Source organism: Ranitomeya imitator, chromosome 7, assembly GCF_032444005.1.
Source record: "Ranitomeya imitator isolate aRanImi1 chromosome 7, aRanImi1.pri, whole genome shotgun sequence".
NCBI classification, from domain to species: Eukaryota; Metazoa; Chordata; class Amphibia; order Anura; family Dendrobatidae; genus Ranitomeya; species Ranitomeya imitator.
In genome coordinates, this window is record NC_091288.1 from 6006353 (window position 1) to 6021722 (window position 15370).

The 15370-nt window shown below is 52.6% G+C and overlaps 1 protein-coding gene across 2 annotated transcripts in view; it reads left to right on the forward strand.

The window, feature by feature from the left end:
• Window positions 1-948: 948 nt before the first annotated feature.
• Window positions 949-15370, forward strand: part of MYLK (myosin light chain kinase) — a 208256-nt gene continuing 193834 nt past the window's right edge. For both annotated transcript variants that reach the window (XM_069732600.1, XM_069732601.1), the window contains exons 1-2: window positions 949-1077; window positions 5402-5554. The gene's annotated coding sequence lies outside the window, so the exon portion shown is untranslated. The remainder of the gene's footprint in view (window positions 1078-5401; window positions 5555-15370) is intronic.

Here is a 15370-nt window from a genome sequence, read left to right on the forward strand (position 1 = left end):
CAGTGTCCTTATGTACAGGTGCTGTGTGTGGTGTCCTTATATCCAGGTGTGGTGTCCTTATGTACAGGTGCTGTGTGTGGTGTCCTTATGTACAGGTGTGGTGTCCTTATGTACAGGCACTGTGTGTGGTGTCCTTATATACAGGTGCGGTGCCCTTATGTACAGGTGTGGTGTCCTTATATACAGGTGCGGTGCCCTTATGTACAGGCACTGTGTGTGGTGTCCTTATATACAGGTGCGGTGCCCTTATGTACAGGCACTGTGTGTGGTGTCCTTATGTACAGGCACTGTGTGTGGTGTCCTTATGTACAGGTGTGGTGTCCTTATGTACAGGCACTGTGTGTGGTGTCCTTATGTACAGGTGTGGTGTCCTTATGTACAGGCGCTGTGTGTGGTGTCCTTATGTACAGGTGTGGTGTCCTTATGTACAGGCGCTGTGTGTGGTGTCCTTATGTACAGGCACTGTGTGTGGTGTCCTTATGTACAGGTGTGGTGTCCTTATGTACAGGCGCTGTGTGTGGTGTCCTTATGTACAGGTGTGGTGTCCTTATGTACAGGCGCTGTGTGTGGTGTCCTTATGTACAGGTGTGGTGTCCTTATGTACAGGTGCTGTGTGTGGTGTCCTTATGTACAGGCGCTGTGTGTGTGTGGAGTCCTTATATACAGGTGAGGTGCCCTTATATACAGGTGCTGTGTCTGGCTGTTCAAGGCATCACCGGAAAGATGGCGGCCGCAGAAACTGTGTGCGAAAATCAAAATATAAACCAAGTGACCGTGTCCGATTACTAACAACATTCCGGGACGCAGTCAGGTGACCTCTCTCAGCCAATTAGATGCAAGGAGCAGACTGATTAACATTCATTGAATTCGCAGACATATTGTTACAGGAGATCTGCAGGATCCTGTCGCCCTCTCGTCACTTCTCCTCTTTGGTAATTTCAGGCTTTGAAACTCCGCAGTTCGCTCCGCGCTTTGTTAAAGTTTTAAAGAGCCGCATCGTAACAGAAGGACAGGACCTGGTCCTGAGCTGCACAGTTCACGGGGATCCGCGGCCCGAAATCTCCTGGCTACTAAATGGTAAAAGTCACCCCCATATGTTCAAATGTTCTGCACCCCTGTGTGAGTCCACCGCCAACCAGCAGAATAGTGAGTGCAGCTCTGGAGTATAATACAGGATGTAACTCAGGATCAGTAATGTATGTACACAGTGACTGCACCAGCAGAATAGTGAGTGCAGCTCTGGAGTATAATACAGGAGGTAACTCAGGATCAGTAATGTAATGTATGTACACAGTGACTGCACCAGCAGAATAGTGAGTGCAGCTCTGGAGTATAATACAGGATGTAACTCAGGATCAGTAATGTAATGTATGTACACAGTGACTGCACCAGCAGAATAGTGAGTGCAGCTCTGGAGTATAATACAGGATGTAACTCAGGATCAGTAATGTATGTACACGGTGACTGCACCAGCAGAATAGTGAGTGCAGCTCTGGAGTATAATACAGGATGTAACTCAGGATCAGTAATGTAATGTATGTACACAGTGACTGCACCAGCAGAATAGCGAGTGCAGCTCTGGAGTATAATACAGGATGTAACCCAGGATCAGTAATGTAATGTATGTACACAGTGACTGCACCAGCAGAATAGTGAGTGCAGCTCTGGGGTATAATACAGGATGTAACTCAGGATCAGTAATGTAATGTATGTACACAGTGACTGCACCAGCAGAATAGTGAGTGCAGCTCTGGGGTATAATACAGGATGTAACTCAGGATCAGTAATGTATGTACACGGTGACTGCACCAGCAGAATAGTGAGTGCAGCTCTGGAGTATAATACAGGATGTAACTCAGGATCAGTAATGTAATGTATGTACACAGTGACTGCACCAGCAGAATAGTGAGTGCAGCTCTGGGGTATAATACAGGATGTAACTCAGGATCAGTAATGTAATGTATGTACACAGTGACTGCACCAGCAGAATAGCGAGTGCAGCTCTGGAGTATAATACAGGATGTAACCCAGGATCAGTAATGTAATGTATGTACACAGTGACTGCACCAGCAGAATAGTGAGTGCAGCTCTGGGGTATAATACAGGATGTAACTCAGGATCAGTAATGTAATGTATGTACACAGTGACTGCACCAGCAGAATAGTGAGTGCAGCTCTGGAGTATAATACAGGATGTAACTCAGGATCAGTAATGTAATGTATGTACACAGTGACTGCACCAGCAGAATAGTGAGTGCAGCTCTGGAGTATAATACAGGATGTAACTCAGGATCAGTAATGTAATGTATGTACACAGTGACTGCACCAGCAGAATAGTGAGTGCAGCTCTGGAGTATAATACAGGATGTAACTCAGGATCAGTAATGTAATGTATGTACACAGTGACTGCACCAGCAGAATAGTGAGTGCAGCTCTGGAGTATAATACAGGATGTAACTCAGGATCAGTAATGTAATGTATGTACACAGTGACTGCACCAGCAGAATAGTGAGTGCAGCTCTGGAGTATAATACAGGATGTAACTCAGGACCAGTAATGTAATGTATGTACACAGTGACTGCCCCAGCAGAATTGCGAGTGCAGCTCTGGAGCATAATACAGGAGGTAACTCAGGATCAGTAATGTAATGTATGTACACAGTGACTGCACCAGCAGAATAGTGAGTGCAGCTCTGGGGTATAATACAGGATGTAACTCAGGATCAGTAATGTAATGTATGTACACAGTGACTGCACCAGCAGAATAGTGAGTGCAGCTCTAGGGTATAATACAGGATGTAACTCAGGATCAGTAATGTAATGTATGTACACAGTGACTGCACCAGCAGAATAGTGAGTGCAGCTCTGGAGTATAATACAGGATGTAACTCAGGATCAGTAATGTAATGTATGTACACAGTGACTGCACCAGCAGAATAGTGAGTGCAGCTCTGGAGTATAATACAGGATGTAACTCAGGATCAGTAATGTATGTACACGGTGACTGCACCAGCAGAATAGTGAGTGCAGCTCTGGAGTATAATACAGGATGTAACTCAGGATCAGTAATGTAATGTATGTACACAGTGACTGCACCAGCAGAATAGCGAGTGCAGCTCTGGAGTATAATACAGGATGTAACCCAGGATCAGTAATGTAATGTATGTACACAGTGACTGCACCAGCAGAATAGTGAGTGCAGCTCTGGGGTATAATACAGGATGTAACTCAGGATCAGTAATGTAATGTATGTACACAGTGACTGCACCAGCAGAATAGTGAGTGCAGCTCTGGGGTATAATACAGGATGTAACTCAGGATCAGTAATGTATGTACACGGTGACTGCACCAGCAGAATAGTGAGTGCAGCTCTGGAGTATAATACAGGATGTAACTCAGGATCAGTAATGTAATGTATGTACACAGTGACTGCACCAGCAGAATAGTGAGTGCAGCTCTGGGGTATAATACAGGATGTAACTCAGGATCAGTAATGTAATGTATGTACACAGTGACTGCACCAGCAGAATAGCGAGTGCAGCTCTGGAGTATAATACAGGATGTAACCCAGGATCAGTAATGTAATGTATGTACACAGTGACTGCACCAGCAGAATAGTGAGTGCAGCTCTGGGGTATAATACAGGATGTAACTCAGGATCAGTAATGTAATGTATGTACACAGTGACTGCACCAGCAGAATAGTGAGTGCAGCTCTGGAGTATAATACAGGATGTAACTCAGGATCAGTAATGTAATGTATGTACACAGTGACTGCACCAGCAGAATAGTGAGTGCAGCTCTGGAGTATAATACAGGATGTAACTCAGGATATGTAATGTATGTACACAGTGACTGCACCAGCAGAATAGTGAGTGCAGCTCTGGAGTATAATACAGGATGTAACTCAGGATCAGTAATGTAATGTATGTACACAGTGACTGCACCAGCAGAATAGTGAGTGCAGCTCTGGAGTATAATACAGGATGTAACTCAGGATCAGTAATGTAATGTATGTACACAGTGACTGCACCAGCAGAATAGTGAGTGCAGCTCTGGAGTATAATACAGGATGTAACTCAGGACCAGTAATGTAATGTATGTACACAGTGACTGCCCCAGCAGAATTGCGAGTGCAGCTCTGGAGCATAATACAGGAGGTAACTCAGGATCAGTAATGTAATGTATGTACACAGTGACTGCACCAGCAGAATAGTGAGTGCAGCTCTGGGGTATAATACAGGATGTAACTCAGGATCAGTAATGTAATGTATGTACACAGTGACTGCACCAGCAGAATAGTGAGTGCAGCTCTAGGGTATAATACAGGATGTAACTCAGGATCAGTAATGTAATGTATGTACACAGTGACTGCACCAGCAGAATAGTGAGTGCAGCTCTGGAGCATAATACAGGAGGTAACTTGTGATCAGTAATGTATGTACACAGTGACTGCACCAGCAGAATAGTGAGTGCAGCTCTGGGGTATAATACAGGATGTAACTCAGGATCACTAATGTAATGTATGTACACAGTGACTGCACCAGCAGAATAGTGAGTGCAGCTCTGGAGTATTATACAGGAGGTAACTCAGGATCAGTAATGTAATGTATGTACACAGTGACTGCCCCAGCAGAATTGTGAGTGCAGCTCTGGAGTATAATACAGGATGTAACTCAGGATCAGTAATGTAATGTATGTACACAGTGACTGCACCAGCAGAATAGTGAGTGCAGCACTGGGGTATAATACAGGATGTAACTCAGGATCAGTAATGTAATGTATGTACACAGTGACTGCACCAGCAGAATAGCGAGTGCAGCTCTGGAGTATAATACAGGATGTAACCCAGGATCAGTAATGTAATGTAAGTGCACAGTGACTGCATCAGCAGAATTGTGAGTGCAGCTCTGGGGTATAATACAGGAGGTAACTCAGGATCAGTAATGTTATGTATGTACACAGTGACTGCACCAGCAGAATTGTGAGTGCAGCTCTGGAGAATAATACAGGAGGTAACTTGTGATCAGTACATAATACTTATGTTGTCATGTTTTGAGCAGTCTGTATTGTAGTCCAGTCTATGATCTTATTGTTTGTGATGTGGCAGCTCCTTCCTCGTTGTATGACCCGCTTGCTGTGATCGGTTGCACTCAGGCTGTGGAGGATCCTTAGAATATAATTTTCTTCTTTCATTTCAGAAGTAATTGCTCTCAGACTTTCTCCTTTCTCTTCTTCACATGCAGTTCCACTCTTGACCACGTGGGGGCATCACAGACTCTGATTTTCCATCTGCAGAATTTCACATTTTCATTTTTCTTTTTTTGGCTTTTTTGAGGTTATGATGATTCCTGTTGTACTTCAGTGATTGATCTTTTGCGCTGGTCACTTTGGTTCTCCTCAGATCAGCCCATCCAGTTTGCCCGCTCCACATATGAAGACCAGATTGCGCAGCTGACGGTGCAGGATGCTCTACCTGAAGATCGGGGCGTCTACACCTGCGTGGCGCAGAACAGCTGTGGATCGTCCTCCTGTAAAGCGACGGTGACTGTGACAGGTGAGTAGTTCGTACCCGCAGCAGCCAAACGGGTAAGAGGTAAATGATGAGAGTGATTGTCCATACACACAGATGGAAAGCTACAATGAAAGGTTTTCCTACTTCCTCCCAGACTTTTGCCTCGATTCCATAAGACCGGCGTTGGGCACTAGTCTTCGTGATGACACCGCACACTTCAGTATGGGGTGCGTGGCGCCCCCTGAATTAGATGCCCCTTACTGCTGCCTCCACCAGAGAGGTTACCCCCATCGGGGCTGGAGAAGGACGAAGCCGTAAACTTTGCAGAATTTGCCAGGCCGGCTTGTCCAGGGCCCGTCCCCCATTTCTGCCCACTTTGGTGGTGCAGTCCAGGACTGGCATAAAAGTGCAAGAAGTTCCCACATTTTTGCACAACTTTTGAGTTCCACAAATACTTGGCGACATTTCATGGCGCTTTACGTGTAAACACCTTGGTGAATCGGCCTCTTTGTGTCAGTCCTCTGCTTGCTGTCAGTGAGCACATCCTTGTCTTTCTCTTGACCTTCTCACAGCTGAGGGTTTGTTACAGGTCTGATGTAGGTGCAGACATATCTCTCCTGTCCTGGTAGTTACAGTGTATCAGTCCGGGGTTCAGGCATCTTACCTTACAGAGGGTTGTCTAGGTTGGACGCACTTGTAACAAACCTTCAGCTGTGAGATGTGTCAGGTGAGTCTGTGACAGCAGCCATAACCATAAGATGACACCACAGCGAGCGGGGAGTAAAGTATCCCAATCTTTTCTGACCCGGCAGCTACCAGGCCCTGTGATGGGGCAGAGTTTAGGGGTGCGCTCAGTCATCTGCGCTGTGAATCCGCCCACATCTATCGCACCCAGAGAAGACCATATATATATATATATATATGATCGGAGGAGGTGATTTAATGGACAGAGCAGGAATTCCTGAGTAATCCCCGGGATCCAGGGGTAAAGGAGGTGGAAAATGTCTGCAGCTCTGCACAAATCATCACAGAACATAAACCTGGCAGCGCCGAGACGCATTACTGTCACGTATCTGTGTAAGCAGAGCCCCCCGGGATCTGGATCTCGTCTAGGATTAATGTGCAGCGCCCCCTCCCCCGACGGGTGGGCACAGGACCTGTCAGCAGCCGCTCACTGGGATAATTGGGATAAGCGGCTGCCTGGCACCTCTGCTCTCTTCATATAATGGGAAAACCCAGCAGAAGGTGATAAAATGCTGCAAACATTCCCCAGCAATCTCTGTGAGAAGACCCCAGAGGGAGTCCGGTTATCCTTCATTCTCCAAAATCAAGCTGCACATGACTTAGGGGTCAATCACTGGACAGAGCGCAGTCGTCTTAGAACAGTTCCAATATTCTCGGGATTTTCATACATCCCCGCTGAAGATAAACCAGGTCTATCCTGATCCCCCAGATTGTTACAATGTATCGATCTACACATTCTCCGATGTCGGCTGATATCACCTGCACTGTCACACTGTAACAGACAGGAGCGGAGATCTGTGCGGAGTTATGAAAACTGTGTAAAAAAGTCTGCAGCCGTGAGAGATTATAGTTTAGGGCAAAAAACAGAATAAAGAAAGAATCTGTTTTTATCCACTGACAGCAAGCAGAGATTGGACGATTGGGGGATGTTGGGGCACAGGACAGATTAGAAAATGGCAGAACGTCTGAATGTACAGCCCTCTGGGTGAACGTGGGGGGCAATAATTGGTGGCCCCATGTTGGGGGTGTTCGGGTGCAGGTAGATGGGACATTGACGGGGGCTCCTCGGTGCTCTGACTGGAGGGGGCAATGTTCATCCCCAGGGTGCAGCTGTTATAGAGGTGCAGTGATTACCCGGACCCCTGACATCTATCCATTATAGCACAGATTTGGGGGTGAGGGCCGGGATCTGCTGCCCTCATGATAATCCCAAAACTCAGAGGGAGGTTTCCATACAACAAAGTTTAATCCGAGCGGTATCTGCGCTCAGAGTCTCTGCGGGATGACGAGGCTGCGGGATGGCGTCTCTGCGGGATGACGAGGCTGCGGGATGATGAGGCTGCGGGATGGCGTCTCTGCGGGATGGCGAGGCCGCGGGATGACGAGGCTGCGGGATGATGAGGCTGCGGGATGGTGTCTCTGCGGGATGGCGAGGCCGCGGGATGACGAGGCTGCGGGATGACGAGGCTGCGGGATGGCGGGGCTGCGGTATGGCGTCTCTGCGGGATGGCGGGGCTGCGGTATGGCGTCTCTGCGGGATGACGAGGCTGCGGGATGGCGTCTCTGCGGGATGGCAAGGCTGCGGGATGACAAAGCTGCGGGATGGCGGGGCTGCAGGATGGCGAGGCGGCGGGATGGCGTCTCTGGGGGATGGCGAGGCCGCGGGATGACGAGGCTGCGGGATGACGTCTCTGCGGGATGGCGAGGCTGCGGGATGGCATCTCTGCAGGATGGCAAGGCAGCGGGATGGCGAGTTTGTGGGGTGGCGAGGCTGTGAGATGGCGACGCTGCGGGAGGCGTCTCTGCGGTGTGGCGAGGCTGCGAGGTGGCGAGGCTGCGAGAGGCGTTTCTGGGGGGTGGCGAGGTTGTGGGATGGCGTTTCTGCGGGATGGCATCTCTGCGGTATGGCGCCTCTGCGGTATGGCGTCTCTGGGATGCTGAGGCTGCGGGTTAGCGTTTCTGCGGGATGGCGAGGCTGTGGGATGGCGAGGGTGCGGGGTGGCTAGGCTGCAGGATGGCGTCTCTGCGGGATGGGATCTCTGTGGTATGGCGCCCCTGCGGGGTGGCGAGGCTGTGGGATGGCGTCTCTGCTGGGTGGCAAGGGTGCGGGGTGGCGAGGCTGCGGGATGGCATCTCTGAGGGGTGGCGAGGTTGAGGGGTGGCGAGGCTGCAGGATGGCGTTTCTGCGGGATGGCGTTTTCATGGGATGGCGTCTCTGCGGGCTGGCATCTCTGAATTATGGCGCCTCTGCGGGGTGGCGAGGCTGCGGGATGGCGTCTCTGCGGGATGGCGTCTCTGTGGGGTGGCGAGGCTGCGGGATGGCATCTCTGCGGGTTGGCGTCTCTGCGGGGTGGCGAGGCTGCGGGATGGCGAGGCTGCGGAGTGGCGTTTCAGCGGGATGGCAAGGCTGCGGAGTGGCGAGGCTACGGGATGGCGAGGCTGCAGGATGGCGTCTCTGTGGGGATGGCGAGGCTGCGGGATGGCGAGGCTGCGGGATGGCGAGGCTGCAGGATGGCGAGGCTGCGGGATGGCGAGGCTGCGGGATGGCGAGGCCGTGTCTGCGCCCAGATCTTGGAGCATTGCTGCCAGCATGGCACGGGGTGCACGGTAGGAGTTGTAGTTTTACGTTGTCTGTCAGGACTGCCGTAGTTCAGGGTTCTCCTCCACAGCTCCGATACCTCTGTGTCGTCCTCCATGCTTTACCTGCCAGGTGTGACATGCGGTGCAATGACTACAGGAGCGATAAATCCTGCGGTGGATTCATTACATCCTGATTCCATTTTTTTCTGCCTTTTTGTTGTTCTTAGCCTCTTGTGTGAATCCTCGCCTCCAGCTTTCTGATCTGTACGAGCTGATGTAGAACTTTACATTAGACTTTGGGCTTTTTGTAGCATTTCCAAGATCATCTGCTTGTTGTCAGTGAATGGCTACATTAAAATGGCCAAAAATTTGTCCTGACCTAAGACAGCTGAGGGTTTATTGCAGTTGTATCCAGTGCAGACAATGTTCTGGGAGCTAAGCATCCTGCACATTACAGACTGATACATTGTAACAAACTGTCAGGAGAACATTTGTGCTGCACTTTTATGGCAGAGGATTCTACTCTGATACTGTCACAAACCCTCAGCTGTGTGGATCAGGAGGTTAGGATGGATTTAAGCCTCTGAGGAATTTTCCGATTTACTGACAACAAGTAGAGATCTTACCTGGATGAGACATTAATATATCGGGTATTTGAGAGAATGTCCAAACTTTTTATCCGTTGTCACAGTTTTGCGCACAATGGTATTTTATTAGGAGAAGACGCGATTTCATACAGCGCCGCAGTCGGGGGGTAAATCGTCACCGGTGGAGGTGCAGGCGCCGCTGCTACTAACCTTGTTGTGGGTATAATGCAGAGTTTATCCTTTAATCCTTTTACACTGAGGCCTCAGCTGTGAGGAGCCGAGGGGCTGTGTCCAACAGGGAGACGCAGCGAGGCCCTCGTCACTCCTAGCAGGCAGGGTGCCCCATGATATGGGGGTGCAAGACGGTGCACACAGGGGACTGCCGAGGCACAAAACGGTGCACACGGGACTATGGAGGCGCAAGACGGAGCACACAGGACTATGGGGGCACAAGACGGAGCACACAGGACTATGGAGGCGCAAGACGGTGCACACAGGACTATGGAGGCGCAAGACGTTGCACACAGGACTATGGAGGCGCAAGACGGTGCACACAGGACTATGGAGGCACAAGTTGGAAGCACACAGGACTGTGGAGGCGCAAGACGGTGCACACAGGACTATGGAGGCACAAGACGGTGCACACAGGACTATGGAGGCACAACACGGTGCACACAGGACTATGGAGGCACAAGACGGTGCACACAGGACTATGGAGGCACAAGATGGAAGCACACAGGACTATGGAGGCATAAGATGGAAGCACACAGGGGACTGCGGAGGCACAAGACGGTTCACACAGGACTATGGGGGTGCAAGACGGTGCACACAGGACTATGGGGGTGCAAGATGGTGCACACAGGACTATGGGGGTGCAAGATGGTGCACACAGAACTATGGAGGCACAAGACGGAGCACACAGGACTATGGAGGCAGAAGACGGAGCACACAGGACTATGGAGGCAGAAGATGGAGCACACAGGACTATGGAGGCACAAGACGGAGCACACAGGACTATGGAGGCAGAAGATGGAGCACACAGGACTATGGAGGCACAAGACGGAGCACACAGGACTATGGAGGCAGAAGACGGAGCACACAGGACTATGGAGGCAGAAGACGGAACACACAGGACTATGGGGCATAAGAGGGTGCACACAGGACTATGGAGGCAGAAGACGGAGCACACAGGACTATGGAGGCAGAAGACGGAGCGCACAGGACTATGGAGGCAGAAGACGGAGCACACAGGACTATGGAGGCACAAAACGGAGCACACAGGACTCTGGAGCACAAGACGGAGCACACAGGACTCTGGAGCACAAGACGGTGCACACAGGACTATGGAGGCAGAAGACGGAGCACACAGGACTATGGAGGCAGAAGACGGAGCACACAGGACTATGGAGGCAGAAGACGGAGCACACAGGACTATGGAGGCACAAAACGGAGCACACAGGACTCTGGAGCACAAGACGGTGCACACAGGACTATGGAGGCAGAAGACGGAGCACACAGGACTATGGAGGCAGAAGACGGAGCACACAGGACTATGGAGGCACAAAACGGAGCACACAGGACTCTGGAGCACAAGACGGAGCACACAGGACTATGGAGGCACAAGACAGAGCACACAGGACTATGGAGCACAAGACAGAGCACACAGAACTATGGGGGCACAAGACGGAGCACACAGGACTCTGGAGCATAAGACGTAGCACACAGGACTATGGAGCACAAGTTGGTGCACACGGGACTATGAGGCACAAGACGGAGCACGCAGGACTATGGAGCACAAGACGGTGCACACGGGACTATGAGGCACAAGACGGAGCACACAGGACTATGGAGCACAAGACGGTGCACACGGGACTATGAGGCACAAGACGGAGCACACAGGACTATGGGGGCACAAGACGGAGCACACAGGACTATGGAGCACAAGACGGAGCACACAGGACTATGGAGGCAGAAGACGGAGCACACAGGGGACGATGAGGCACAAGACCGAGCACACAGGACTATGGGGGCACAAGATGGAGCACACAGGGGATTGCGGAGGCAGAAGACGGAGCACACAGGACTATGGAGGCAGAAGATGGAGCACACAGGACTATGGAGGCACAAGACGGAGCACACAGGGGACTATGAGGCACAAGACGGAGCACACAGGACTATGGGGGCACAAGATGGAGCACACAGGACTATGAGGCAGAAGATGGAGCACACAGGACTACGGAGGCAGAAGACGGAGCACACAGGACTATGGAGGCAGAAGACGGAGCACACAGGGGACTATGGAGGCAGAAGACAGAGCACACAGGACTATGGAGGCACAAGACGGAGCACACAGGGGACTATGAGGCACAAGACGGAGCACACAGGACTATGGGGGCACAAGATGGAGCACACAGGACTATGGAGGCACAAGACGGAGCACACAGGACTCTGGAGCATAAGACATAGCACACAGGACTATGGAGGCAGAAGATGGAGCACACAGGACTATGGAGGCAGAAGACGGAGCACACAGGACTATGGAGGCAGAAGACGGAGCACACAGCGGACTATGAGGCACACGACCGAGCACACAGGACTATGGGGGCACAAGATGGAGCACACAGGGGATTGCGAAGGCAGAAGACGGAGCACACAGGACTATGGAGGCAGAAGATGGAGCACACAGGACTATGGAGGCACAAGACGGAGCACACAGGGGACTATGAGGCAGAAGATGGAGCACACAGGGGATTGCGGAGGCAGAAGACGGAGCACACAGGACTATGGAGGCAGAAGATGGAGCACACAGGACTATGGAGGCAGAAGACGGAGCACACAGGACTATGGAGGCAGCAGACGGAGCACACAGGACTATGGAGGCAGAAGATGGAGCACACAGGACTATGGAGGCAGAAGATGGAGCACACAGGACTATGGAGGCAGAAGACGGAACACACAGGACTATGGAGGCACAAAACGGAGCACACAGGACTATGGAGGCAGAAGATGGAGCACACAGGACTATGGAGGCAGAAGACGGAGCACACAGGACTATGGAGGCAGCAGACGGAGCACACAGGACTATGGAGGCAGAAGATGGAGCACACAGGACTATGGAGGCAGAAGACGGAGCACACAGGGGACTATGAGGCAGAAGACGGAGCACACAGGACTATGGAGGCAGAAGACGGAGCACACAGGACTATGGAGGCACAAGACGGAGCACACAGGGGACTATGGAGGTGCAGGATGGTTATTCATTATGGGGTCCGGGGATGTACACAGGAGGTTCATGGCCTTGTACATGATGTTATGGGGTTACAGCACAGTGCACACAGAACCCTCTTTTTCTCCCTGGTGCAGAAGGTTGCAGCCTGGGCTCTCTCTGCAGCACATTGCGCACTGTGGCGGTGAAGAGCTGCAGGTTCCCGGCGCTGGGATGTGCTGGAACATGGCTGTGTACCTGCAGTGAGCAGTCACTGGGGAGATTTATGGCCGGAGGCGCAGGGCGATCGCAGCGCACCATAGATGGTAAGGAGAGCGGCGCCCAGGTTGGCCTCTGCCTCCTTCCCTGCTGCCAGGGATTCTTCCATTGCTTCTGTCAGAGACTAAACAGCAGAGAGTGCCCACTGACAGATGAGGAAGGAAGTGAGGACGTGCAGGGGTTAATCCCCCAGACATTCCCTAGCTGTGGAGGACACACCGCTCCCTGTGCACATCCTGTCAGCAGAGGTACTATCCTGGGGTCCTCCATCACACAGAGACCCAGAGGATGAGCAGAAAAGTGAGTGCAGCTCTGGAGGTGACTGGAGGATAAGACACAATGTAACAGCAGAATAGTGAGTGCAGCTCTGGAGGTGACTGAAGGACAGGTGCCCACAATCAATCACACCCTGCTAGGAGCAGCACCTGTCTTGTGAGCTCCAGCACTTCCAGCAGGAGGCCCAGAGTCGGCCTCTCTTCTCCCCAGGGAGAGGCAGGCTTCCTGGGAGGCTGGCATGGCTTCCCAGGCTTCTGTTCCCCGGTCTGTGCCGGCGGGGGACAGAGAGCAGCAGCATCCGGCCCAAGAGGGACTGAGGAGGTCAGGATGGGTGAGAAGAACCATACCCACCTACACCAACCCTGAGACGGCTCATCGTCCGCCCAGAGAGGGAGACAGGGGCGCCCCAGGCCCCAGGAAGGAGAGCCCAGGAACATCCTGGGGGGAGACGAGCTCCGGCGAGTCCTCGAGTACCTTCTCCTCCCGAGTGGTCGCCATGCTACGTGAGTACGAGGACGCCGGCAAAGCACTGACCGGGCTGAAGAAGAAGCTGCGGGTGGCTCGGGTCCTGAACACCCGAGCCTCTAACAAAGAGAAACCCGCGACCTCCCAGAGGTTCAGAGCCCTCAAAGATGAGATGGTCCGGTTAGTGCTCCTCCGGGAGGGGATTGAGAAAAGCGCAGGTCCCTTCCTGGAGAGGTTTAAGAACCAGCGGCGGTTCTCAGAAATGAAGGGGTTAAATACCTCAGGAGAGCCGCCAGCCGGCGTCCTAAGCGACGAGGAGGAGGAGGAGGACGACGTGGCTGTGACTGGAGTCCTACAAGCTGGAACCAGCCGGGAGAGCGAGTCGCAGATCCGACAACAGGGGAGCGGCCTCCCGGCACGGCAGAGGACTCCGACAGCACAGGCTGGAGTGTCAGCGGAGGAAGAGGAGGAGGGCGGTCTGCTAGAGGAGGAAGAGGAGGAGGGCGGTCTGCTAGAGGAGGAAGATGAGGAGGGCGGTCTGCTACAGGAGGAAGATGAGGAGGGTGGTCTGCTAGAGGAGGAAGATGAGGAGGGCGGTCTGCTAGAGGAGGAAGAGGAGGAGGGTGGTCTGCTACAGGAGGAAGATGAGGAGGGTGGTCTGCTAGAGGAGGAAGAGGAGGAGGGTGGTCTGCTAGAGGAGGAAGAGGAGGAGGGCGGTCTGCTAGAGGAGGAAGAGGAGGAGGGCGGTCTGCTAGAGGAGGAAGAGGAGGAGGGCGGTCTGCTAGTGGAGGAAGAGGAGGAGGGTGGTATGCTAGAGGAGGAAGAGGAGGAGGGCGGTCTGCTAGAGGAGGAAGATGAGGAGGGTGGTATGCTAGAGGAGGAAGATGAGGAGGGCGGTCTGCTACAGGAGGAAGATGAGGAGGGTGGTCTGCTAGAGGAGGAAGATGAGGAGGGCGGTCTGCTAGGGGAGGAAGAGGAGGAGGGTGGTCTGCTAGAGGAGATCCGACAGCTGGAGTCTCCAGTGAACCTGGACCGCTTTTCCTTTGGTGAGGACGAGCCAGCAGAGGAATCCAAGAAGAGGAAGAAGACGACGAAGGAGACCGCACGGGAGGTGGTGGGTTACAAATATGTACTGATGGATGATGTTACACCTACCGCCTCCTGTGTAAACCCCACCAAACCTAAAGGCACGGGCTCTGCAGTGGGTCCGGGGCATAGGCAAGGTGGGGAGAGGAGGAGGACGTCCGGCGGTGCTGCCGTCAGTGCGGGGAACAGTGCAGGGGGCAAGGCTGTGGAGGTACTCATGGCGCCGGACATAGGGGACCCCGAGGAGTTTCCCTCCCTGCCCTCTGCGGCTAAGCCAGTTATCACCGGGGCCGGGGAGGGTGGGGGGGATGTCCATGCCGTTTCGAAAGGGGGACGGTGTGGGCAGACTCCATCTCTGCTCACTACGGCTGAGCCGGCCGACGCCGGGACTGTGGGGGGCAGGTCCGAGAAACATGGTGCGGCGAAAGGGGGGCGCACTGTTGTGACAGGGGCGCAGTGCGCCTCAACAGAGAAGAGGCACGCGGCTGCGACAGGGGAGCAGCGAGTCCAAAAAGCACAGAAAAAGCAGGAAAAATCATCTGCAGGGAACACTGGGCGCCCTGCAGTGACTGGAGGACAGAGTGCTCCAGCGCCCAAACGTGACACCAGGACCCAGAAGTCTGTGGGTGCGGGGCA